This window comes from Equus caballus, chromosome 1 (assembly GCF_041296265.1).
Source record: "Equus caballus isolate H_3958 breed thoroughbred chromosome 1, TB-T2T, whole genome shotgun sequence".
NCBI classification, from domain to species: domain Eukaryota; kingdom Metazoa; phylum Chordata; class Mammalia; order Perissodactyla; family Equidae; genus Equus; species Equus caballus.
Window position 1 is genome coordinate 5,137,716 of NC_091684.1, and position 27,580 is coordinate 5,165,295.

The window sequence follows — 27,580 nt, forward strand, 5'->3', positions numbered from 1 at the left end:
AGAAATGTCAGTACCAATGCACAACTGAAATGTCCCAGCAAATTTTTACAGAGTGCTCCTAAATGCTAGGCTCTGGGATGCAAAAGCTGCAAGGTCTAATCAGTCCCCTAATGTTCCCAGGCTTGTGATGGAGACCGATTCCTACCCAGACAAGGAAACATGGCTACTGGTGGCACAGCGTGGAGTCACCAGGATGCTATGGGTACATTCATTCTGTCTAGGGGAAAGATATAAAAGCAGTCGTAAGAGGAACCCTATTGGCAGATCAGGCATTCCAGCATTGTTAGAATGAGAAGGTTTGCTTCATGGGGCCAGAGACTGACCTCTGCTCCACTATGGACTTTGTGGGTATGACTTTCATCCCACAAGGTCTCAATGTCTTCATCCTTTGAATGAAACAGGTGTGCTTCATAATGTCCAAGTTTGCTTTTAGGCCTAGCATTCTGTATGTCTTTAAAGCCACTTGCTCCCTGCCTCACAACCTCAGGACCTCCACATTTCCTGCACAATTCTGAGTGCATGTTGTGTGCATAGGCACATTTGTGGAGTGTTGGACCTTGCCTTTGCTTTGACTCCTTCAAAACCTGAAAATAAATGGGATCACGGGATTGCTGGAAAATATGGGCCACACCTTCCTTGGGAGAGAGCAGTGACCTGCTGGGGATTCAGTGGAGGCTGCAGACACCATCTCTGCTTCCAGAAATGGTCAGTGACTTTGATTCACTGCGTAAACCAGTCACCCTGGCTGAGAGCCAGTCAGGATCCTCAGGCTGCTGCAAACTTGAAGATGCCAGCAGGGCATGGCGCTGAGGATGCCTTGGATCCATGCCCACTCTGGTTAGTGAGAACCAGCCGGGAGCACCTGAGGCCCCCGTTGGCAGGGCTCATGAATGCCTTTTTAAGAAAAGGCAAGCTGCCAACCACAATGAAATATGCAATTGTCCATCTGTTGCTCAAATTAAAAAAATTTTTTTTCCTTCCATTGCCAAAAATTTCTCTAACTACTGTCCAGTGGTCTAACTTCATATTTTGAGGGGGGAGGCAATTAAATAGGTTATTATCATTTTTGGGGTGCAGTTGGATTTCAGGGCAAGAACTTTCACTGGTGTGAAGGAGACAGAGGTAAGATTCGAGCTGAACGCCAAGAAAAATACCATCATCTTTTTAAAACAATTTGAGAACTTTATAAATTGCCAGAGTCCTAAGAGGTTGCTTTCCTCCTTTGTTCCAGGTAAGTTCCTGTTGTCTCTATGTGCTCCTGGAGGGGCTGGGGCTGGAGTCCCACCTCTAGAACAAGATTCACACATCCTGTTCTTAGAACTTCAAGAGACTCGAAGCTTAACTTTTTGTCTCCTTTCCATTCCCCTCCATTTTTTGGTAGTATATCTTACCCTTTGAGTCAATTATTTTCTTTCTTGTCTGTAGGTGAATATTTATGAATACTGAGTAATCTCGAACATTGCAGAAGGAAGTCAAATGTGTCAAGCAGAGGGTCGAATCTCTGCACCCAGAAAACCATTGGTGATGAAGAGCAAATGGGAGGAGAGCTAGCTTCAGAGCAGCATCCCCAGGCTTCCTGGGATGCTGGACGTAGAGTGAAGGGAGGGTGCCATAGTGGTTTGAAGGGAGAGTTTCCAAGAAGGGTCTCCAAGGACGGGAGGAACTCAAGACCCAGAAGTAGGGGCTATGGCAAAGAATTTGCTTCCCTCCTGAATCGGTTTTCCCATTGCATGGGCAGCAGGTACCAACTGGAGGGGGATGCCATAGGCTCCAGGGATGTGCTTTGAATGAGCTCCTAGGCAGGTGGAGGAAGTCCAGAAAGAAAGCTGGGGCGACATGCATCCTGGGGACACAGAGGAGAACCGGAGTCAAAGACTGACAGCGACACATTCCCCTGCCTTTCCTCCCAGCTGTCCCCGAGACTTAACTCATAAATATCACTTTCTTTGTTCTCATTTTTCCAATTTCTCTCTTTTCTTCGAGACGATATTCAACTCTAAACCTCTCTCCTGTTAAAATTTTCTCTCTCATTGGGCTACTCCCCTTTGGGTAGTACCTTTCTCATTCTCTTCACAATTAAACTTTTTAAAAAGTTATGTTTTTATTTACTCTCTCTACTTCTACTTCACTTTTAAGCCCCAAATCCACTGTAAGTTTCTGATTTAATTTACACTGTTTAACTAAAATTACCAATCTAAGGGGCACTCTTGAAGGCCCTTGTGACTCCTGTCAAGAATTTCACATGCTTTAACATTTACATGATTGTTTCTTTCAAGATGAAACAGGTGTAATATTCTTCAACATAAAAGTGATATATGCTTATTTCAAAAAGATTGAAAATTTTGAAACAATGAAAAAAGAAAATTAAATTCCAACTGCATGAAATAGGAATAGTTATCTTTTTGTTACCTCTTCTTTTCAGAATTTTCTTTCTGCATGTGGACATATACAAGTTATGTGTAGACACACGTTGTGTGTATAAATATATATATATATATAAATTTATATGTGTTAGATACATAGACATATATGTGTATATACAGACATATCTACACAAAGGCATTCATTTTACACTATATATTATATTGTGTTGTATAGTATATTCTATACATCTATAGGGAGGCGGGAAGAGAGACTGAGAGAATACTGTACATATATTTTATGTTTTATAAGTTATATTTGACATTTGCTAGTCTCAAAAACAAATTGGGAAGTGTTTGCTTTCTTTCTATTCCCTAAAGGAGTTTGTGTGAAACTTATATTATTTCCTTCTTAAATGTTTGGAGGAATTCAACAGTAAAGTTGTCTGGGTCTTGACTTATTTTTGTGGGGAGGTTTTTAATAAAGAGTTTGAGGTTGGTTATTGATAAAGGACTATTTAGATTCTCTATTTTTTCCTGTGTCAGTTTGGTAGGTTGTATTTTGAAAGGGATTTGTCTAATCTACCTAGATTTTCTAATTCACTGGAATAAAGGTGTCTATAATGTCTTCTTATTATGCTTTTAATGTCTGCAGAATCTGTGGTTATTCCTCCTCTTGCATTCCTGATAATGGATAATTTGCATTTTCTTTCTTTGTCTTTCTTTTTTGATCAATATTTTCAAGGGCTTATAATTTTTATGTTTTTCTTAAAATGCCAAATAAATTTTATTCGTTGCAGACTTGCTTTACATTTCATTGATTTCTGCTCTCATCTTATTATTTCCCTCCTTCCACTTTCTTTGGACTTAATTTGCTGTATTTTTTCCTCTTGAGATGGATGCTTAGTATTTAATTTTCAGTATTTCTTCTTTCTTTTCTAATATATAAATTTAAGATGATAAATTTTCCTCTAAGGGCTGCGTTACTACATCTCATATGTTTTAATATGTTTTATTTACTTTTTGTTATCTTCAGCTCAAACTAATTTTAAATTCATATTGTTATTTATTGATTGATTGATTTCTAAACAGTTGGAATTTTTAGGTATCTTTTTATTATAACTTTCTAACTTAAATGCATTATAATCAGAGAACATACTCTGAATGATTTTAGTTCTTTGAAATCTATTGAGATTCCCTCAATGACCCAGCATATGGTCTATTTCAGTAAATATTCCATCTGCACTTGAAAATAATGTTTATTCTGACCTAGTTGGGTACAGTGTTCTGTATATGCCAATTAGGTCAAGTTTGTTAATTGTGTTGTTCAAATCTTCTCATCCTTCCCGGTTTCTGCTCATTTTATCAATTTCTTAAGAGATATGTTAAAATCGTCTGCTATGATTGCAGATTTGTCTATTTTTCCTTTTAGTTCTGTCAACTTTTGTTTCATGGATTTTGAAGCTAAGTTACTAGGTGTATACACATTTATGACTGCTATTTCTTTCTGATGAACTGATCCCTTTAAATTGTGACACATCCCTCTTTATTCTGGCAATACTGGCGTGAGAGACAAAAGGATTTTCTTGTTTTGAAACCTACTTTTCCTTATATCAATATATAGACGCAAGCTTTCTTTTAGTTAGAGTTTGTACAACATGATTTTCCACCCTATTACCTTATGCTTTCTATGTTCTAAAAGTTAGGATATACCTCTTAAAGTGGTATAATATTGGATTCTTTTTGTTTTCATCCAGTCTGACAGTCTTTTTCTTTTAATTAGAAGTCTTTATCCATTTACATTTTGTATAATTGCTTATATATTAGGGTGTAAATCTCCTGTCTTGGTATATTTTGTTTGTCTTTAAAAATTTCCCCTTCTATTAGTGTGCTTAGAAGGAGCTTCCTCCCCCTGTGCATCCTTCCTCACCCCATACATCCTTCCTAACTCCCGCATTTTCTTCAGCCAGCTCTCTCTTTGAAACCCTTTTCTCCTTTGTCTCTCAGGAGACAAAGGTATCTGACCTCAGGTTCAGGGACCTGAACGTGCCACATGCTTTCAAACTGCTCTTCCTAAAATTTCGCTCACATTCTATCCTCTCCTCGGTCTTCCTTGTGGATTTTTCTTCATATAACTGAGCCTAAATACTGGTTGTTTCTCAAGATCCTTCTTTGGACCTCTTCTTATTTCTCTCCAAGTTATCCCTGGGGAACTTTATATAGTCCCATAAGTCTACTCTCCCATATTTCCAACTGCCTTCTGAATTTCTGTATCGGTGTATCCCCCAGGCAATCAAAAGTCTTTGTGACCAAAACTTGAATTTTAAATTCTGCTTCCACCCCTGCCAAATCTGGCCCCCTCCTCTGAGATCTCTGTTGTTGGTAAATGACTTCACTCTTAACCCAGTTACCTGTGCTGGAAACCTCATCCCAAGCTTTGTCTCTTCCTTGCTCCACATACATAGTTTCTTGGCCAAACTGCTAACCATGCCTGTGACTGGTCAAATTGCTTCTATTTCATGTCGTGTTCCCCAATGGCTGATGTTAGCCTTCTGCTTCAGTGTTTTCCTTTCCCCAGAGGTGAAGTCAAACTTCTTTCACATGACTTATGAGGCCTTTCTTGATATGGCCCCAGCTGCTCCTTACTACTCCTTGCGTGGTCCTCCACTGCATCCTGTTAGTATTGGATGTGCTGTGTGTTCTCCCATTGCTGCACTTTCACCCCACACCCACTCCACCTGGTATGCTCATCTCCTTGTCCGTGAGTTCCTCTTCTTTCTTTCCCCCAAGACTCAGCTCAAGATTGGCCTCTTCCATGAAGTCTCTTGATCTCAGCAGAACTATGTGTATGTCTTTTATTTCATGTGCTCCCCACACACCTTCTACATTCCTCTGTTATGGCACAAATTGCTATTTAAAAAAAAATTTGCTGTCTGTCTTCTCCACTAAATCATTTTCTCAGTGTTCTCAATGTACAGGCATATACTGGGTATTTCATACTCATTTGAATATTAAAAGAATGAAAATATGTTAAAAAATGCTATTACTAGAGTTGTTTCCCTCTCACTTTTTATTGACAAACAGATTCAGAAATATTTTTGCTAACACATTGAAGAAGAGTATTTCTGTGTCTTCATTTCACTTTCATTATTTCAACAAATACTTTATTGCACACTAATTATATACTATGACTTTTCTCATTGACAAACCATGTTTTTTTGAGTTGTACTTTTTTAGCCATGTTATGACTAATGACCTCTAGTTCATAAATGAAGAAGATAAAACAAGAATTGGTAAACTATTTAACCAAAGTCCTCAACTAAGATGTAATAGATTTCAAAATAGATCACAAGCCATTTCAGCTTACTCTCATAATTTTTTTTTCCTTCAAATGATTCTGTTTAGATGTCTTGATACTTAAATTGATTAATTAAAATCATCGTGAATGACAGTGCTGCCTGGAAAATTTCTTTCAGCTTGAATTACTGTCAGTACCGGAGTCTTACTTTGATAGTGATCATGGCAGCCATTTAATGAGTGTCTGCCCCTGTAATAGATCTTTATATCCACGTCTATAACTGTTATCTCATTTAATGCTTTCAGCCTTTGAAGAACAGATATTTCTATTCCCATTTTGACAATGAGGATGCTGAGACTTTAAGAGGTGAGGTAGGAGTCTCCAAGCTCCCTAAACTGGGAGTGGCAGAGGAAGAGGTCACCTCTAGATCCGCTTTGCTTTCCTTGGGTGACATTCTCCTCTTCAGCCATTCAGTCCTGAGGGCACAGACAGTCTTATTCGTCCTCTACACAACAGTAGCCACCACACCTCCTTATGTTAAGTAGGTGCTCCCGCAAATCCGAGGCAACGTGCAAGGGCAATGCCTGTGTGGGTTTGGTTTCATTGGTATTCGAGCAAGGAGAGGGAATAGAAGCCCCACAGCTTGCTCTGAGGGATAATCTCCCTGGGGCTGTGGGCATGACTGTTTATTCTGCTGCATCTCCGGCTGGCTTGGAATCTGTCAGTAATGAGGTGGTGTGGTTTCCACTCCAAGATTTACCTGGATGAATGATGTTACTCTTAGTTGGTTAAAGTAATTTCTCTCCAACAGAGAGGGCCTTTTTGTTTTTCTTTTAAATGGGTAGTGGCTTTCTTCCTGAAGCAGCTCAGCTGAGGAGGGAATCAGGCCACACTCTGACCCACCCTAATGGGAAAACCTACACCAGAGACGGCTGGAATAGGGCCTCAAAATTCTCAACCGCCTCAAGGTGGAGAGCACAGTTTCATTGACATCAAGTGGCCATCAGAATTCTTGGGAGTCTGGTGTATCCCATCTCTCATCAGACTTTGGGGTGGCTGAAGAGTTGGAAAGACATGATAGGACATTAAATTTTTCAAATGGAAGGAATGTCACAATGCTTGACGGAGATGGAGTTACTCACCTGCAGCAGGAGAAATCAGGATCACCTTTATGTGACATGTAATGAGATGCTGCCCGTGGGGGATGGCTGCTCACCATCTACTGAAGAGGAATTGCTATGCAAGGACAGTCTCCCACTTTTTAAGTACCTTCAAAGCTATTTGCCCTCTTTGCCAAGCCAGCTTATAAAGAAAAATTACCCTTCTTCCCTTTTTGGAAAAGTATCTTTTCCAAGGTGGATTATTATTTGTCTAGTCCTACCCCGAGACTAATCCTTTAATGTAAAGAATGATTAGGGCGAGTAGTGAGGACGAAATGGGATTGAGAAATAAGACTCACGACTTAATTGTTAATGGTAAAACTACAAATGGAATTAGTAAGAAGGCACATATAACAATGAAGGTAAAAATATTGTACCTTCTGCCAACATACCGTTTCACCTGAAATAGGAGCTGTTGTCTGTACAAGGAAGAAAATATCTTTATAAACATAGCATAAATGATCCTCGAAGTTTAATCGTATGTTTCAGGCCCAGAAATGCAGGTTTCTCTGTCTATAGGGAAAAAAAGAATGTTTGTGTTTAGCTGTAAGGAAACTGAGGAAGTTGCTTCAGGACTAAGTTTCCAGAATTGCACATGTTGGTTTTCAATTATCTATTTCAATAACGCTTCCGTTCCAAGGAATTTCTGATACCAGGAAAGGTCAGGTGTGACGAATGTCTTGGAGGAAGTCAGGATTTCAGTGGTGAGAAAACTGGGCCAAACCGTGGACACTGAACTCACCACTCCATGAACTTGGCAGCAGTCCGTGAGCTCCCGAACTCCAGGTCTTCTTCTAAAAGGTGGAATAATGCCTGCAACCCAGGGTTGTTATGAGCATCAAAGAGTAATGTGAGCAAAGAACCAGACCCAGAGCGCTCACGCAGTCACTAACGTCAGAGTCCCCACTGTCCTCTTGAACGAGCACCACAACCACTTCAGGTAACTTTTAAGGTCAATAGTTACAGAGAGCAGCAAAAGACCTGGTCGGGAAACCCTCAGCTGAGAGTTGGACACTGGTGTTCTATACCTGGCTTTATTCCTCTAATTGTCCACGTCATCTTAGGCTTCACTCCCTAAATCTGATTTTCCTCATTGGTAAATTGGAGAGGTTTGGACTAGATAATCACTTTTATTGCTTTAATATAACACAGTTCAATGATTTTTAAAAAATTCACACTTCACATAATAATAGCAGCACTTGGCATGTTTAGTGGAAATGAATAAAAAGGCTGTTAAAAATAGGCACTGCTAGGGTAGTTTGTGATAATTGAGGCCATTATAGGTAGAAATGAGTCACACAGAAGGGTTTTTGGGTATTTTTCACTTAACAAATGAGAAATATTCTTTTCTAGAATTTTCACTGGGGGTTCAGTAATTGAATTTTAGCTATTGACAATCCAATGTGACAATAGATCCAGTCTTCCTGTTGAGAAGCAAGTTACTCACTTTCATGCTTCTAGAGTGTGTACCCCATCGGTGACCAAAGGAAGGAATGCAGACTTCTTAATTCCTTATGCTAATTGGGCATCAAAACTCCTCCGGTGTGTGGGAGGCAGAAGAGGTGAATTAAACGCTTGGCAGAATTTCTGTCAGGAATGAAGTGAAGGCATAAACTGGAAATTCACAAGAGAAGTGCAAGTCGTCAAGTAACATGAACAGGTGTGCTAATTCACCACTGAATATAGAGATGGAAATGAAAGCAATGAGAAACGGCCAGGTTGATATACTTCGTAGATATAATAATATAGGGGGCTGGCCAGGGCATTGTTTTGGCTTGAATTGTGTCCTCCCAAAAAGACGTGTTGAAGTCCCAACCCCCCGTACCTCAGAATTCGACCTTATTTGGAGATAGGGTCTTTCCACAGGTAATCAAGTGAAAATGAGGTGGTTAGGGTGGGCTCTAATGCAATATACGAAAAAGGGAAATTTGGACACAGACAGACGTGCACAGGGGGAAGATGATATGAAAACACACAGGGAAAAGATGACCATGTGATGGGAGTGATGCAGCTACAAGCCAAGGAATGCCAAGGATTGCCACCAAACACTAGCAGCTGGAAGAGGCAAGGAAGAATTCTCTCCTGGAGATGTCAGGGAGAGCATAGCTATGCCAACACATTGATTTCGGACTTCTTTTCTCCAGAACTGTGAAACAATAAATTCGTGTTGTTCTACGCCACCCAGTTTGTGGTACTTTGTTATGGCAGCTCCAGGAAGCTGATGCAGGCATGAGGATTTGGGCAGGGTCCTACCCTATCACCCAAACTATGAATTGACTTCTCCTTTCTAGAGAGCAGTTTATCAACATGTATTAAGAATCTTCAAAGTGATGATTTAAGGGAAATATTCTGATTTCTGTATGAGACGACCATGCGATACGTGTAATAGCAAGAATAGGAACCAGAGAGACTCAAAGTATGAGCAGGCATTAGCTGGTGAAAGGAAGGGAGAGGGAAGTGGAGATAGGAGTTTCCTCAGTAAGAAGGACAGCTGGACCAATGACTCTAAAGCTGGAAGAAGGTTGTTGTGAAAATAAGGTTCATGAAGCCAGCATGCAGGAGAGTGGAGGGTAGTGGTTGAGAAGGGACTAGAGAAGAAAGAAGATGATGGATGATGTGGAGTCACCAAAATTATCTTCTTGAGTTGGGGTTTTAACTTTGCTATGATTCCTTGGACGGGTTTTATGCAAAGAAATGTTATAATCTTGTTTGCTCATTTAGCATCCTCTGCTTGCTCTCTGGAGAATGGATAGGAGGGAGCCAAGAGTCAGGTAAGGAGAGCAAGTAGGAGGTTATTGTAGGAGTTCAGGAGAGAGTTGATGGTGGCTGAGACCAGAGTGTGGGCAGTGGACATGAGAGCTGGATCCACTCATGTTGTGTGTTGGTGGGAGAACCCACAGCTTGTGCTGATGAATTGGATCTGAGCAACTGAGTGCCAGGAGGCTATCAAAGAAGACTCCTTGGTTTTCAGTGTGAGAAACTGGGTGGATAGTGTTCCCCCTGATGTGGGGAAAACTGGGGTAGAAGCAGGGAGTGTGGGCAAATGGCCACCTGTAAAATTTAAGTTGAGATATTCAAGTAGAGATCTCAAATAAAAGGTAAGTGTAGACTGGAAGCAAAATGTGGGAGTCATTAGCACACAGATGGTGTTTAAAATCATGGAAATGGCTGCCATCAGCTGGAGAATGAGAAGAGAGAAAGCGAAGATGCAGCGAAGGCTATGTGATGTCACAGTGCTTCCTGTGAAGGCTATCTTGAGAATCTGATTGATCATGATTCAAAATACACCAGCTCCAGGATAATTAAATATTTGTATCTAGAGAGTAAAAACCACTGTCCACTGGATTGGCTCCATCATATGGAAGCTTAGTGTGGGATGCCACGTTTGCGAAAGGACTCTCTTAAGCTGGAAGATACACAGAGGACATTGACCACTTTTGAAAGATCGGGAAACCTTGCCATACACAGAACCGTTATGGGAGTCAGGAGTGTGTAGTTTGGAGGAAAGATAGTTTGAAGGGAGGGACTTGATGGTTGTTCTCAGAAATTTGCCCCTATCCTCATGCCTGTGTCAGCTTCCTGGGACTGCCTTAACGAAGTACCACAGATTGAGTGGCTTAGAACAACAGGAATTTCTTGTCTCACAGTTCTGGAGGTCAGAAGTCCAAAGTCAAGGCTTCTGATTCTAGAAGCTGTGGAGGAAAGTCTCAGAAGGCGTTTGTTTACTTCAACATGAAGAATTTCCCCCTCTTCTTCCTGCACTAACCAACTACTGTTTATTAGCTGCTTCCTATGGTCCAGCCTGCCTGCTAGGCATTCTATGTACTTCATCTCTCCTACCCCAATTATTGGTGATATCACTAGATTAGATAGCTTCAGAAGTTAGTAAGGACCTCCAGAGCAGGGTTAGGCTCCACAGATCTTTTTGCCTGCAAGATACATTTTTTTTTCATGTGAAAACAAGGATTGTAACATCAAATACATTTGGAAAATGATGAGTCAAATACCTTGAAAGAGGTTTTTTACTGTAGAATTCTCAGAACCTTCAATATTCTAATGGGCACTGTGTCTAAAGGAAAAGGAGTATACGTTCCCAAATTATTTGATTTTTTCTCCCCACCAAGCATCTCATGTAATTATCGTTCTATTGAACCCAGAGTGGGAAATGTTTCGCATTATCACAGCTTCATTAACATCGGCCATAGTTAAGTTTCCGGAATGTGTCTTTACCTCTGTTTGAGGAGGAATTATTTTGAACCATAAGGGAAACATCACCAAGAGTCCAGGAGACAGAACGTTGAGTCTTCAATAATAGGAGGATTGTTTTACAACTATGCACGATTCCGGGAATTTTCAAATATCAAGTGATTCATTGTATGTTCAAGTCTTAACGTGAGTGACCTCACTACAGATTTGTGAGTTAGGATCTGTTTAGCAGTCGACCTGGCAGGGGTCCAGTGTCTTTTACTTAGTGCCGGGTACCAGTGAATGTCTTCAGGAAATGCCAGCTTGATGTAACTCACCTTTCTTTTCAAGGGGACTTTTTCTTGGTTGTTAAGAGAGCAGAGCCCTGTTTCTTGAGGATCTGAGCAAATGACCTATATCTTTCCCTCCTCCTGTTGAAACAAACAGTATTTGGTGATCACAAATGTCTGCTGTGGGGAACTGGTGGGAGAGTTAACACAGACAGGCTAAGCAAATACTCACAGAAGCATTTTTCAACTTTTCTTTCTTTTTCTGCTGCTCCAATTTCTCTTTTGCCATTGCATTAATTAGAAATTTAGGTAAATGACATAAGTGCCCCAATTTTTTATATCTGCCAGGAGAACAATTAGGCCATTAGAAGTAACAAATGGTCCGGACTCATGTTGCCTGTTGAAAATTTTCAAGCTACATTATTTCTGACAAGAAAAAAACAAATAATAGTTGTTTTGGCCAATTTTTACCATAAGCAATGTCAGCTTTAGCAGATGCAGCCGAGCCCTGGCTTTCTCTCCATTGTCATGCCTCATTAAAGTGTGCTGACTCTGGTGGATTCCCATTCCTTTAGGTAAACAGTTATTTACATGAACTGCGACATTTTTCTTTGGTGACAATTTCTAATTGTTCAGGCAACCAAGGGTGATATATGAAACACTCAAAAAAAGGCTTCACCTGTGAAACAAATTACTTTAAATTAACTATCCTTTCAAAAGAAAGGCAAAATTTCAAGATGGACAAATTAGACCCTTCTCAGGCACATATGGTAAGTGTTTCAAACACGTCCCCACTGGTACCCGCTCCAGAGAACAATTCTTCATGATGGAGTGGAAGACTTCCTGGCTCATTTGGGGGTCCTTTCTTTGCCAGCATTTGCCCTCAATGTGCTCGGAAGGGATCCTGCCAGGGCTGAACGCTGTGCAGTTCCCTCAGCGTTTGTGGCTTCACTGACTCTGTAGCCTTTGCTTTTTGAATTTAACTCTTTCTGAGGCACAGACTGATACAAGGCTCTCCCTGCAAAACCTTCCAGCCTTTGCTGTCGTTTATATGTGATTTCTGGCAACTTAAATGGTCATTGAGTATCTGTTAAAGCTCATCAATTAGCCACACCCACGTGTCTTCTGTGCTGGGGGAGATTGATATCCCCAGCCCTGAGCAGGGACAAGATAGGGTCGGGTGAAATTAATCACCAACACATAATTCTGGGCTGTTCACTCTGCTTGGGGTGCTGGGCTGGGCACACTGAGAGTAGCACATTAAAAATCAAGGTCAAATCCCTTATGTACTGGATTGGAAAATGTCCCCCCAAATTTCAGGTCCTTCCTGGAACCTCAGAATGTGACCTTATTTGGAAATAGTGTCATTTCGATGTAATTATTAAAGATGAGGTCATAATGGAGTAGCGTGGACACCTAATCCAATGTTATTGGTATCAGACACACAGGGAGACACACAGGGGAAAATGTCATGCAAAGATGAAGGCAGAGATGGAAGTGATGCATCTATAAGGGACGCCAAGAACTGCCAGCAACCCTGAGAAGCTAAGAAAGAGGCACAGAACAGATTCTCCCCTGGAGCTCCAGAAGGAACCAATCTCGTCAACACCTTGATTTTAGACTTCTGGCTTCCAGAATGTGAGAGAGTGAGTTTCTGCTGTTTTAAGCCACTCAGTTTGTGGTATTTTGTCGTGGCAGCCCCAGGACACTAACACACAAACACTTTCAACATGGGTTCGAGGCAGGAAGCATGCGCTCAACTGGGCAGATCCAGACAGAAGACGATGATTTCCCATGGATTTTTGGTCCTTCCAAATCCATCCTCCCCTGCATATTAAGGGTCATGACTTAACATCCTTCCATTTAACATCATTGGAATGATTTTTTAAAAGAAGTTCTGTACAGAGCAAACATTTAAAACATGCGAAACCCGAGTATACTTTTAATCTAATTGGGACAATTTAATGAACACAATTGCTGCTATTCTTTATGAGAAAGATGGGCACATAGAGTGATAAGTGAAACAGGCCTGACTTCAAACACGTTCCTGCTGTCCGTTCACACTGACTCTGTGAAACCACAACCCAGCTCCCACTTGCCTTCCCTGTGTCGTGGACAAAACCACAGGGAGAAGGACCTGGGTGTGGAGCCTCTGGTGTCGGTGCTGTCTCTGCTAATTAAAGCGCATCCCATGCCGGGTCTTCACTTATTCCGCCCTGAGTTGAAAAATGTTCTCTATAATTGTGTAGTTTCCCATTTCAGCTCTCAAGCAAAGCAGCTCAGACTGTGCCTACGAGTAGGTGAGAGTCATTATATCTGCCCGCTTCGCATAATAACAGTGAGAACTAGAAAATAAGTGCATTCTAATGCTGAACTGGCAGACCTTCTTTATTTGAGGGACCTCTTTAGCCCTTTCTGACGTAATAACCAGAGAGATATCGGGAAGCTGGAGGAAGAGGTGATGAAGAATCAGATACCCCTCTCCCCTCTGCTGTCCCAGAGCCAGCCGCAGCCCTTGGGCAAACGCTGCCTCCTATGACGCCCCTTTGCCTGGGGAAGGTGGTTCGGCCAGCTCAGCCGGGGGACTCACCTCTCCTTATAGTGGGGTTTGTACCACTGACCACCTGAGGGGACCAATCTCCTACACACAAACAGTGGTGAGATTCTGCCCAATTTGCTCTCGCGCTTTCAGAGGGTCAGAGTGCACATCTGGGTTTGCACCAGATGCTAGACAGGTAGGAGGGAGTTGTCCGAGGGGCAGGACTTTTCCCCAAGAATTTTCGTACCCGATCGCTCAGACAGAAATAACTTCTGCTGAAACAGAAATAGAGATGGTTGGATTGTGACTGTAGATTTCCAAGAGTTTTTTTCAGTGGCTTTATAGCTAAAGTAATAAATACTTTTCCTTCTGCTTTGCTGGAAGTGAAAGGTTGCCTGGGTGAAATTTATCCGAGGCTCACCTGAAACTACTGCCGATGGCCCTGAACCGTGGCTCTTTCCCTCCTACGGCTACTCAGTTTAGGGTCAGCCCTGAGCAGAACATCTGGTTTTTGTTTCTTTTTAGTGCCTTGGGATCTTTTTCTAGACACTCTTGCGTTTTCTGGAAAAAGCTATGAGTCCTTTCTTATATTTGTGCTGGTTGTGCGTTCTTTGATCAATACATCGTTATCTCTTTTGAGGCCTTGTATACATTTTTCATCTAAATATTTTAGACCAAAACATTTTCTAAAGCCTCTTTAGTGACATCTATCACGTTTTAGATATTCTTATTCAAATAATGAATTTCTGTTTATTTATCTTCATGAACATCAATAACTGATTTGTGTTGCTTCTGACTGAGTAACATTTTTAAGGGGTTGATTCTCACCGTTTATTAAGAGATGAGTCTGGGGCAATTTTGATCATCCATAGCCTGCATGTCTCAACCACTTTAAGTTAAATAGACTTAATTAAAAATTAGTGTTTCATTCTTTGTAAGAGCTTTGATATTTCTAAGAAAAAAGAAGTGGGTAAAGCACGGTCAGGATTTGAAATAGATTCTGGAATCAACATTAAATCTAACCGTGCACATGCCAAGGAACCAGGGTCATCTCCATTTTTGTAACTCAGCTTTTCCAGCTCTTGAAAGATTGTCTGGTGAAGCCTTAATATGAACTTTCTAGGGAGAAACTGCCTAAGAGAGGGGGCAGTGGAGGAGGCACCAATGGCGTCCAGGTATCTGGAGAGCCTGCAATAAAGTTACAGGCCAGTAATTTGTGGATAAGAGATGTTTGGATGGCTCAGTGAGGTGACACAGCCCACCCCACCCTTGGAGCTGTTTGAATCTGTCAAGTAGACGCGGAAACTTTGCTTGAACTTTCTCACATCAATGACAGCTGGGTCCACAGCTGATGTGCTTAACCACAGGCTCTGCGTAGCTCATGAGCTCATGCGTCATTAATGCCCATCCACCTGTGCACTACTGCAGGAGGCTAGAGGGAGGATCTCATCATAATCTAGAGGAGATTTGAGCCCAGGCATGAATTCTTTTGTCCCCCTTTCAAATTCATTTGTTCATAAGTAGTTTTTGAGTGCTTACTAGGTTCCAGGGTACAGCAAGATGATGGATGTTATGGGTTGAGTTTAAAGATTCAGCCCATAACAACCCAAAAAGGTATGTTGAAGCCCTAACCCCCAGTAACTTGGAATGTGACCTTATTTGGAAATAGGATCTTTGCAGATGTAAGTAGTTAAGATAAGGTTGTACTGGAGCAGAGTGGGCCCCTAATCCAATATGGCAAGTGTCCTCACAAGAAGATGGCCATATGAAGACGAGACAAAGAGGAAGAGGAAGCGGGGGAGGAGGAAGGGGAGGAGAAGGAGGAGGGGGAGGAGGAGACTTTTACATCAAGTAAAAATACAAGATACGAAATTTAAATAACATAATTAGTATATAAAATATTAATAATATAACTAATACATATTAAACTTTGTACCCTATGGAGAATATATATTATTTTTAAATGCCTGTGAACATTTAAAAAATGTATCACATATTTCAAAAGAAAACACCAATATATTCCCCAAAAATGGAATATTTTACCGTGGACACAGTCTTTCATGACAATGCAATAAAACTAGAAAGAAATAATAACAGTTTAAATAAATTATAAAAACGAAACAGCTACTTTGAAATTAAAAATCTTTTGCTGAGTATGAAAAAGAGAGGTCATTAAAAACAGGCCAAGAAGAAACAAAATTCAATTTATTGAAATAGATGATATGAGAAAGGTACACTTGAAGCCGCCCAGGATATGGCCATAGCTGTATCAATATGCAAATTTATAGCTGTTATTGTTTTTAATATTAACACAGTAAAAAAGAAGATAAACTATTCTACTCAAGAAGACAAAAAATAGCATAAATTTCCCTGAGAATAGTGGGAGAAAAGAACGGGTAAGGATGAAATCATCTATTAGAATATTACAAAAATGTTAAACAATATGATTGATGAATAAAATTGAGTGCTGATTCTTTGAAAAGATTAAAAAAAACTTATTTTGTATGATCAAAACAACATTAAGAAAACCCTTTCTGAATACACAATGTTGGGTTGAGGGAGCATATATAACCAGACACAGAGATGATACAAAATAAGTCTAAATATCTTTAATAATCTTGATTAGGTGATGAGTTTCTAGGAATAAATATGATTAAAGCTAATTTGGAGTAGAAGAGAAAGAAACACCTGAATGGGTCATTTCACCACGTAAAACTAAAAACAAAACTATTTACCCTCTATCACCCAAAAATATAACAATCACCAATGGTTTCAAATGTGAAACCGCTTCTTTCCATCTTTCAAGCTACAATTAATTTCTACTCTATAAACTATTTCTCAGCATAGAAAAGGAAGAAAGCTTTTCAATTCATTTTATAGAATTAGAAGATTCTTGGCATCAAAGTTTGAGAAAGATATATAAAGAAAGCTATAAATCAATTTTACCTCTGAAAATAGATGTGAAAATCCAAGATAAAATATTACCAAACTGAGAGGAACAGGGTATTCAAAAGTGATGGTTAACTCTAGCAGTCGCTGAATGTGTACTTCTGGAGTGCTTTGTGTACCTAATCTCATTTAATCCTCAGTGACAGCCTTTTAAGAGGATGAGGATTCGAGGGCTTGAAGAGGTCAAGTAAGTTGCTCATTATCACATAATCCGGAAGTGGTAGAGCTGAGACTCGAACCTGGATTTTTCTGAGTTCAAATTCAAACTTTCGAGAATGATCTGTTGTGACTTCGTTGCGTTCACTGTAGGCAAGAGTGAATCATCACAAAGAAGTCTATTAGTATCTATCACATCTATAGGAGACAGGAAAAAGCACGCATGATTATCTTGTGTGCTTATCTTGTGTGATTATCTTGTTTGACGCAGACAAGTTATTTGATAAAATTTAACGTCGGTTCTTAATAATAACAACAAGGAGCTTTCTTGAACACGGAGACAATATTTGTATAATAGCATGAGCTCTCTGCCTTCCAGGTCTCATTAGCTGTATCACACCACCCGCAGTTAGGAACAACACAGGATGGTCACTATGATACATATTTCAAAAGGCTATTTTGTAAGTTTTAGTAAAAAGAAATATTAAAAAATGGCGCTGCAATGGAGGAGATAAAATTAGCATTGTTTGCAGTTGCTCTGTCTCTTTGTGAAGCTTAAAGGATTCAATGGAAAACACATTAGAACTATTAAGACAATTTTAGCTAATATTTAACAATTTTAAGTAAAACAAGTTTAACTCATGTGCATAAATCAGTAGATTTTTATGTAACACAAAACAACCAAAAACATACATTCCAGGCAAAAATATTTTACTTACAATAGCAGCAGAAATATAAAATAAGTCTGAATAAAATTACACAATGTCCTGGAAGAGTATTAAAAGTTATAAAACTTTGCCAAGGGACAGAAAAAAAAAAAGACTTAAATGAATACAAAGAATAATGTTCCCGCGTGAGAAGATTTAGTGGTGCAGATGTCAACTTTCGCCTAATTCATCTACAAATTCAATGAATATCCAATTCTAGTCCCAGTGGGATTTGGGGTGGAACTTAACAAAATGTTGTTAAAGTTCATCTGGAAAAATAAATGGCTGAGAAGAGCCAAGGAAATTTTGAAAAATAAGAATAATGAGAGAGGACTTGACCTATTCGATATTAAAATACTAGAGTGATTAGAACAATGTGCTCTTGGTGCAGGGGTAAATGGATCGATAAAACAGAGGAGAAATTTCAGAAAGAGACATAAATAATTTAGATGCAGCAAAGATGACATTTTAGGGCAGTAAGAAAAAGATGGATTATTCAGTAAATAGTTTGGGGCAACTAGTTAAGCATTTGGAAAAAGAAAAGTTAGATCCCTACTTTACAATTAGACGAGAAATAAGTGCCAGAAAGATTAATACTTTAAGCTTAGGAATGGATCTATATTAGTACCAGAAAAAATCTATGAAAAGTTTATCTTATCTTTCTGTGGCAAAGGCTTTTGTAAGTACAGCATCCAATGTAGAAACTGAGAAAGAAAAGCAAATGGATTTGAATTTATGAAAATGTACTTGCAAGCTAAAAAAATCACAATGCAACAAATTATGAAAAATTTTGCAACTTACATGAGAGTTCAAGGGTTAACATCTCTAAGGTATAAAGAATTCTTCAAATCACTAAGGAAAATATAAACCAGAAATCCTCACTGTGAGGAATTGATCCTTATACTCACAAAGCACTCTTTCTCTCTCTCTGTCTCTCTCCCATTCCGTTTCTGTCTTTCTCTCTCTCTCTCTACATACACACACGCGCGCGCACACACACACACACGCACACACAGATATTTTCATTCTGGTGCTGTTAAAATAACAAAACTCAAATAAAGATAATCAATGTGTCTAGCCCTGGGGACTGGTTAGATAAGTTATGGCACCTCTATATGGTGGAGTACTGGGCAGTCAGGAACAAGGATATGGTTTGGAATTGTAATGGGGAAATCTCTAATCTATGCTATTAAATATGAAAGCAAGGTAAACAACTGTACGTGTGAGTGTGTGTGTGTGGGTCTGTGTATAGGAACGTGTGTAGGGTACGTATGGTAGGAATCAAAGAACACTATTTTCCACAACAGTATTTGAGGAGAGGAACTAAGGGTGGTCATGGGGAGAGAAAAGGAGGCATGCTGTTGAATTTTCTGTTCTTTTCCATGCATTTTCTAAAAAGAAATGACAACAGACATTATTGGAGTGAGACTATGAACAAATTTAATTTTCTTCTTTGTGCTCCTCTGTGGTTAAAAAAACGAACAAAAAACTAATAAATATTAAGTTAAAAAAATTTTAGAAAGAAAATATGCAGAAGATTTAAAATGGTAATAAAAGAGAAGAAATATAAATGACCAACAAGCATAAAATCTCTAAACTTGACTAGTAATGAAATACAAATAAAAATGAAATATTGTTTTACTTATAAAATTGCATATATAAATTTTTGGTTATAAAACTTTTTTTAGCTTCATGCACTTTTAATTAATAGGCTGCATATGATTTTCATCCTAAATTGCTAATACTAATAATTATCATTTATTAAGTAATTGGCCTGTGTCGGGATCTAATTTCATCTTCACAACAATCTTAGGAGGTAGAAAATCTTATTGTGCACATTTTATAGGTACGGAGACAGATGTGAAGCGGTAAAGAACCTTGCCCAAAGTTGCCCAGTGAACGAGTGCTGGAGCTGGGATTGACGTTCAGATTGGCCTGACTCTATGGCCATTGTGACCAATACAGTGGCCACCAGCCACATGTGGCCAGCGAGCCCTTGAAATGTGGCCAGTCCACACTGAGATATAGTGTAAGTGTAAGATACACACTGGGTTTTGAAGACTCATAAAAATTTTTCAATGATAATATCTGACGTTGGGAGGGTGTGGGAAAATGTGCCCAGCTAAAGTAAGGGTTATGATGCAGACTGTCCGCTTAAAGATTTCAGAGCATTGTAAATTCCGCTCTGTTTTATCCTATGGAAATAATTAGGGATGTTAATAGAGACTTGGCTTCAAAGATTTTTATTGCGGTATCTTTGATGATAGGAAAAGAGAGTGTTATAGGCTGTATGTTCATGGTACATTCACACCATAAAATAGTAGACAACCATTCAAAATTGTTGTGGAAAATAGTAGAAAACTATTTAGTATAAAATATTTAGTGTAAAATGCAGGCAATAAAACAGTCTGAATGGTTTGATCCAAAGTTTAATTTAAAAAGTATGAGTTCTCATGGAAAAAGGTAGGAAGGAAATGCACCAAAATGTTTAAATGGTGGTGAGATTGTGAGGGATTTCTACTTTTCTTCTGTTTGCTCATTCTTAGACCTCTGCAATCTAGATTCTTGGATAAGTTCCAGGGAATGGGCTCCTCATTCATTAATTTAGCAAAAATTTGGCAAAGGTCTTCTCTGTCCAGTGCTCAGCCCCCCTCCTTCAGCTCCCAGTGAAGAGACACACCTGAAAGGATCAATGAGCAGAAAGATGCTTCCTGAGCTCCACAGAAGACCAGAGTAGAGGGCTGGCTCTGCAGGGAATGTTCCAGGCATCTCCCGAATTCCTGTCTAAATCTTTCGAATATTTTCTAATTCTGTCATGCACAAACCCTAAAGGGCAGTGGATCTAGGCTCAACGATTTCTCTCCCTCCACATACAGTCTTTCTGGAGGAAGGTGTTAGCTTGCCGTGAGACATCACTTCACCGCCCTACCCTCAGTTTTAGGGGCAGGGTGTGCCCTGAGACTGCGGCAGGCCGCCAACAGGAAGGTCCATGCTTCTGGGCTTTAAGACCCCCTCCTGGGTCAGGCCGGGCAAAAGATCAGATACAAGATCAGAGGCAACCCCATATGATGATGGTAACGAGATAAAGCCATTCTCCACGCCATCTGTGATAATTTCATTATTTCCAGATTTCTTTGAAAGGCAGCTATGGCTGGGCCAGATCCATAGAAAATATTTAGGAAAGAAAGGAGGTGAACACCCCAGCTCCTAAGCACAATATCTGGCACATGGTACATGAAAACAGACATCCTTTGAAAATGGACTTAGGGAGTTCACTAACTTGGTCTTGGCCTCGTCTACTGACCCTGCGCTCGCTGGGTCATGGTGGATGTCACACCCTCCACAGAGAGCTGGGACCGTCACGACCACGTATTCCCTGCCTGGAGGGATGGTCACCACTCCTTTGTAAAGTCCTACTTCCCCTTTAAGACCTACTTCTACACGTAGGTGCCTTTCTGTGTAAATTGCTCCCTCCATGCTCCCTGGAAGAGTCGGGTGAGCTTTCATCCCATTTTATTGTCAGTTTTCTGTTTCCGTGATGGATTAATGTCCGCTGTGGTTGATCATTCCGGACGCTGATGCTTACTGTTGCTCCCAGAGTCCAAGTGACGTCCTGAGCTAGTTTAGGCTTCACATTTCTTCATGCACCTGTGTCCCATGCACCTTCTGCGTTTAAGCACAATTACATAACAAGATGATGTGTCCTGAAATAAACACTCTTTCTCCAAACACATACACACACACACACGTGCACATGCACAAATGTGTACACAAGCACAGGTGTTTTAATTATTTAGCAACTCTAAGAGTTCTTAAAACAAACATGGCAGGAGAAAGAAATTTGTTGTGAGACTGCAAGGAGACAGGCGCCAAGCAGCCGCAGCCCTGGCGAGTTTTCTCACCCATCTTTTCGGTTAGAGTGTCCCTTTAGGGCCAAACTAAATGGGAGGTCTCAAGGCTTGCCTAGCATTAGGCAGCTGGTCAGCATGGCTCCCCATTAGGAAAGCTGGTGCATTTGGCTATCTTGGTCCCGAGAATCTAGAATCTCAGCATTTTAACCTCACTGAGTTGCTCCAAGCCAAGCACTTGGGGGACAAAGTTCTTACGTCTCAGAGCTGGTCAACTTCACCATCAAGTCTCCTGCTGAATAACTGAGGCTATTTTTAGTTTTTATTTTGTTGTTAATTTCATGCCTTATGCTAAGTCCATATTGAGTCCTTAATCTTGTTAAGAAACATCCACAAGATATTTATTACTGGGAAACTTATTTCATAGGTAATTGCATCGTACTTTTTTCTAAAAAAACCTTTTATTTTATGCGTTTTTGTGAAATAATTAAAAACATCGTTTTCATTTTGATCTTTTGGGGATTAAAACTATATTTAATCATGCAATGTTTTTTTTTTATTATTTTTGTTCTTGTGTTACAGCAAATGTGCACTGGTTTCTATCTCCTCTTTGTACTAGCAATAACATATTATTTGACCATGAATCACTTTAATGGATTGAAACATAAGCATGTGAATTGAAAAATAGATACATTAGTCAAATCAATAAATAAATATGAAAATATATTTCTACGATGAAAAACCATCTTGGCTACTGTGTCCTCCAACTTGGACAGAGAGAGCTGAAATATATGGCCGTAAAATATAGCTTGCCATGTCAACTAGCCAGTGCCTGCAGCCTAAAAGGAATTTTGAGCACTGGGTAAGTAGTATTTCATCAACAAAATCATAAAATAAAGACATTAAAATGAAGGGATGATGGACTGCCGCAGGACGTTTGTAAAATCACCCTTCAGTCTGAGGCTGGAGTAGTTTAGTATTAGACATTGCATACTTTTCATATAAATTTGCTTACAAATAACATGTCTTAACAAGCAGTGTTACCAGGCTGGCCCTGTAGCAAATCTATTTCTACCACTGTTGCTAAACAAACTCTACTTGCGCTCTATGGTACAGCTGGGATGGAAATAAATAATTCATCTCGGGTCCAAAAAAGTACAACTATTACCGTCTTCACCCAGAGTATTTGTCTTTGCTAATTAATGACTTAACATAGCTCCTTTTAGCTATTCAAAAGCCAGCTACCCAGTTTTTATATACTTCTCCTCATGTGCTGTCTTTATTGGATGAAATCCCCTATTAGTCATAATCAATGCTCAATCTCTAATTTCATAAGATAATAAAATGGGCTGCAAGGATTATTAGTAGTTACATTGTGTAACTTATCAGTTATTTGTCAGATGAATGTCGGAATATAATTAACATGCATTATTTTAACGAACACAACTGAGAAATAAGGATTTTAAGTGACTTGCCTTTCTCGGAAACTAGGCACAAAATTCAGTAAGGAGATCTTTATTTGCATTTATTTACATATCAGTGTAATTTTTTTCCTGTTGCATATAGTATTAGTTAATGTCTTTCCACTGCAAATTGCTGCAATTTGTTGTTTGATTATATTTTTACCCACATTAATAAGATCAAAAGACATTAATTAAAACTTGCAGGTTCTATTGGATGGAGGAATTTTTATAGAATAGATGTGAAATTAGGCAGGATAATTCTAGATTTAGGGTTGGATGGTGTTCTAAAGTTCTTGTCCTTAGTGCCTATTTCCAGCTGTCCTTCCATAACCATCACCAAGTGGTTGGCACTGGGACCGCCTCAAACTGCAAGAGCGGAGTGGAGGGTTTTGCTTGGTTCTCTGGCTGGCTGTGAGTGGCAGTGTGGATGGACCAAGAGCAGCAAAATAGCGCCACTTTCCACTAAAGAGAGGAGGAAAATCTGAAAGACTTATCCCTTAAGTTCACCTCCTGCGAGGTGGAGGTGAAACCCTGCGGGGTTTATATTCTCAGAGCTGAGCTCTGAAAAGCAGAAGTTGGGAATCAGAGCTCACCTGGCACCCCAGGTGCCAAGCCTGGCCCTCCCTGGGCTGTCAGGAGGCAAGGATGCCCTTCATGGAGGAGCTGAGCCTCAAGGGCTCTGAGACGGCGCAGCAAGAAATCCTGGGCGCCTGCTTTGAGCTTTATCTCGCATCCTTCCTTGAGCCATGTCACCTGGCCTCTGGAAGCCTGGCTCTGGGAATCCACCAGAGAATCTTAAGGCTGTTGTCAGACACACATAACAGGAGTCGGAGAGAGGGCAGAACCCCTAAGAAAAGGCAGGCTGGCCCTGCCCCACTTCCTGTGCCCACAGCCAACTCCTGCCCAGCAGAGGCATGAGCCCATGGCGCCCTCCCCCACCAATGGCAACCAGTGCAGGAAAGCCATGCTTTGGTGGGTCATCTTACCGGCCCAGATTCCACTGTGCCCATTTCAATGTGCACTTTTTATGAAACATTTTATTCAGGGCAACTGGTGTGACACTGAGCCTGGTGTTTTTTTCCCTTTCTTCCCTGTATTCTCTGGTTTTAGTCTCTGTCCAGTTGGTTTTGGTTATAATGTAGCCCACCCAAGTGGAGGTTGCAGAAATGGGTGAATAAAAGTCAGAAACAATTCAGGGTAATCGTGGTGAAACCTTTTAGAACATCTGCAAATGCTAGGGACGCGTTTGTGTAATATACTAGCATGTGATTCTGGAATCAATAATTCAGACTTCTTTTTCTTTTCACATTGATTTTTTTTTAGGGTGGGGGGAGTATAAAGAAACTCATCTGAAAAAAATTATTTTTGCATCACAGATAGCACTATTTAAATGCCAAATGGGGAGCACTGTATGCACATAAACATCTCAAATAATGCCAGTAAAAATCGTAGTGACTCACTGTGCAGACCATCCTGTGCCAGCGAGCTTCAGCTGATGTTGAGCACAGAGCTATTTCTGGATCAACATCACGCTTTATGTCATGTATCGACCTCAACATGCTGTTGTCATTAAAGTTACTAATAAATGTGATTTAATTTTTAATGCAGTAAATTGTTTATAGTACTGGTGCTGTGTTCTTCTTTGAGGAAATCTTAGGGTCATTTCTTATACAAAGCACCTTCCATTTACAGAAAAGCCAGACTTACAGCTTCAGCTGTATTTCTTGTGTCTGTGTCCTCATTCCCTGAGTGTGAAAACTTTATTGCTCATTATCTACTGGGCTGTGATGAAGTGACAGATGATTTATGGGGAGCCAAAAACTGTGTTTCAACGGTGAACATTTTTATCCTTTTGTACAGCAGTCCCGCCAGCCTCCTCTACCCGCCGAGGAGCAAATAAAGAGAACTGGCTGCTGGAGGGGCCGGCACCCTCCCTCAGAAAGGTCCGCATTTCAGATCGCACTCTGCTCCTAATTTGATTCAATTCCCCTTTGTTGCTTAAAAATTCAATTTGTTTAATTGAGCTATTTGACAGTAAAATCTGAATTCCATGCATTTTAACCATTCATATTAAATTTCCCTCTGTATAGTACTTTTATTAATGTGCTTTACAGGCGGAGGTTTAATTTAAATTTGGTGACCTCACAAGCTTATAAAAAGATCTGAATTCTTGTTTTTTTTTTTTTCTCTAACCTAAATTAAAGTGAATACATGCAAACCAATGGCGCAGTTGTGATTTCTTCACTGAGTTTAATGAGTCAAGAAAGGAAAACGCCAGGGTACGAGTGTGAAGGTGTGTGTGAGTGTGTTTTATATGTGTATTTTCATCTTTTAATAGATGGCATAATATTGTGGCAGAAATGAAAGTCTAAATGACCTGCCTATAACAGTTAAAAAAAGCAAATCTCTCCCTTCCATTAAAACGGGAGGTGAGGCATTGTATAATGGATTGTACATTGTCTGCTTTTTACAGGGTTACACATTTATTGACATTTAAATCACTGAACATCTTTTCCTTTAGGATTAATAAGATACCCAGAAACCAACAAAGATTTTTAAGGTTTACTAAACTTTAATCTGTAAAATTTAATAGCAATATCCTAGCCATTATGTGTATGCAGAATGCCGTGTGACTTCACAAACACTTTTAAGCAATGAATTATGTTACAAGAACGGGTTGGCTGTGTATCATTATGTCCAGGTAAATGCCAGAATGATGACATAATTGGTAGTTGGGAGTAAAATACAACCCCTGTAAAATGTTAGTAAGGTAAATGTGGAAGGATTGTAATTCATTATACATAAACATGACTTGTAGGTATTTATCATTGTGTGAAATATGGACTAACTTGATCTCACCAGGCATTGTTTCTCCTGCTTTTGTTACTTCGTGCAGCAGTGTGACCATGTCCTGTCTCAAAATTGCTAATTCCTTTTTATTCCACCATTGTCCAGGGTACCCCAGTGAATTTTAAGTCTCTTTTCATGCACTGGAGACTAAGTATTCTGTAAATGCTAAGTCCTGAAAACTGGCCTTAATAAGAATGATAGTCCACCAATTTCAGACAATGATAAATTTATGGCTTTGGATTAAAGGTCAGATGGCTATTTCAGGCATTCAAACAGCCCAATTTCATAATACCCGGCACCTTCAGGAAAGACTTTTCTGCACACGGGAGCCTGTTAGCTCCTGCTAAAGACTGATAGTAATAGTGTGGGAGTCGGGAACCCATTTCCTACCTGTGCTGTGTGCTTTCTCCTAGCCCCGGGCGACTGTTTAACTTTTAACCCGCTTGTTCACACAGCGTACATGCATAAAAGTGCGATGGACCACGTAAGGAAGCAGGTCTGGCAACATTTGTTTTATGCCGTTTGCTATAAGACACATTACTCATGTTTTCAGACAATTTCTACTGTCCCAAAGTACGAAGTCATTTTCTCTAAATGGCCATTTTTGCTTTAAATTCATCTGGTTTCAGGTCATCTTGGCCTGTCCAACATTAACAGGCAGTCTAACTCAGAGAAAGAGTCCGTATGTATAAAAATGCGTGTGAGGAAAGCTTTTGTTTGGCCTCTCTTTGGGGGTGTTTGATTTAATAATATTTCACCAAGCCTCTGCTCTGTATACCAGCCACTCTCTCGTCATGGGCGAGACAAACTGCTTTATAACTATGAGGTCTCTCTCTCCTCACGGTCCTGAGCCGCGGCCTGCGATGAATTATCCTCACCATCACTTGGTGTCTGCTCGTAGGCCCGGTGACATTATGGTGCAGTTGTGGCTGGGATGACATCTGATGTGACAACTGTGTGGCACATGGCAAGCCCTTGGCCCACTGGTCAATTAATGGTACCAGAAAATAGATAACGGAATCGTCTGAAATGAGCACTCTTTCCACCAATGGGGTCCATCATTACAAGCTTGGGGTACCCACCCCATGAAAATTGAAGGCATTGGGGAAAGAGGGGCAGAGGAGAAGTTCCATAGCATCCCAACGCGACGGGGCTCCTCCAGGTGAGTGGGTGAAACGCTTCAAGCGGCTGTTCAGCCTGGCGGCCTTCTGTGATGCACAGAAGAATAGAGAAGTATTAGCATGTCCAACTGTGTTTAACCTGCATACGTTACATGTATTTTATGCATTTCTTCCCCTTCCTCAGACTTTTCTCAAACGCTAGGATCCCAATTTACATAGTGACAAAAATGGGATTTTATGGGTGAGATTTTCTCCACGATATTCCTGAGTTGACAAGGGTAATTTCTTTCCATTCTATCCAGAATCTAGCCAGTGGGAAACTGAGAAACCCATAAGAAAAGACCGCATGTTTTCTAGAATGGGATCGGGCCCTTTAAGTGAGAGGAAAATAGCAAACGTCTTTCAGAATTCGGGTGAAATCTGCTATTTAAAGGGAAAGTGAAATCGTCATTACTCTAGTAACCCAGATTGGATAGAATTCAAGAAGGAAGACAGGCCAAGTCTGCTCTGATCTAAATAATAAGCTTTTGAGGTCCTAATGCATAAGCCAAGGAGATGAAAAAATAAAGATGAAGTTATTTTGATGGATAAGAGAAATTTAAAAGGTATTTCCTAAACTTCTTTGTGGCTCTTCCCCAGAACTCTTCTGGAATG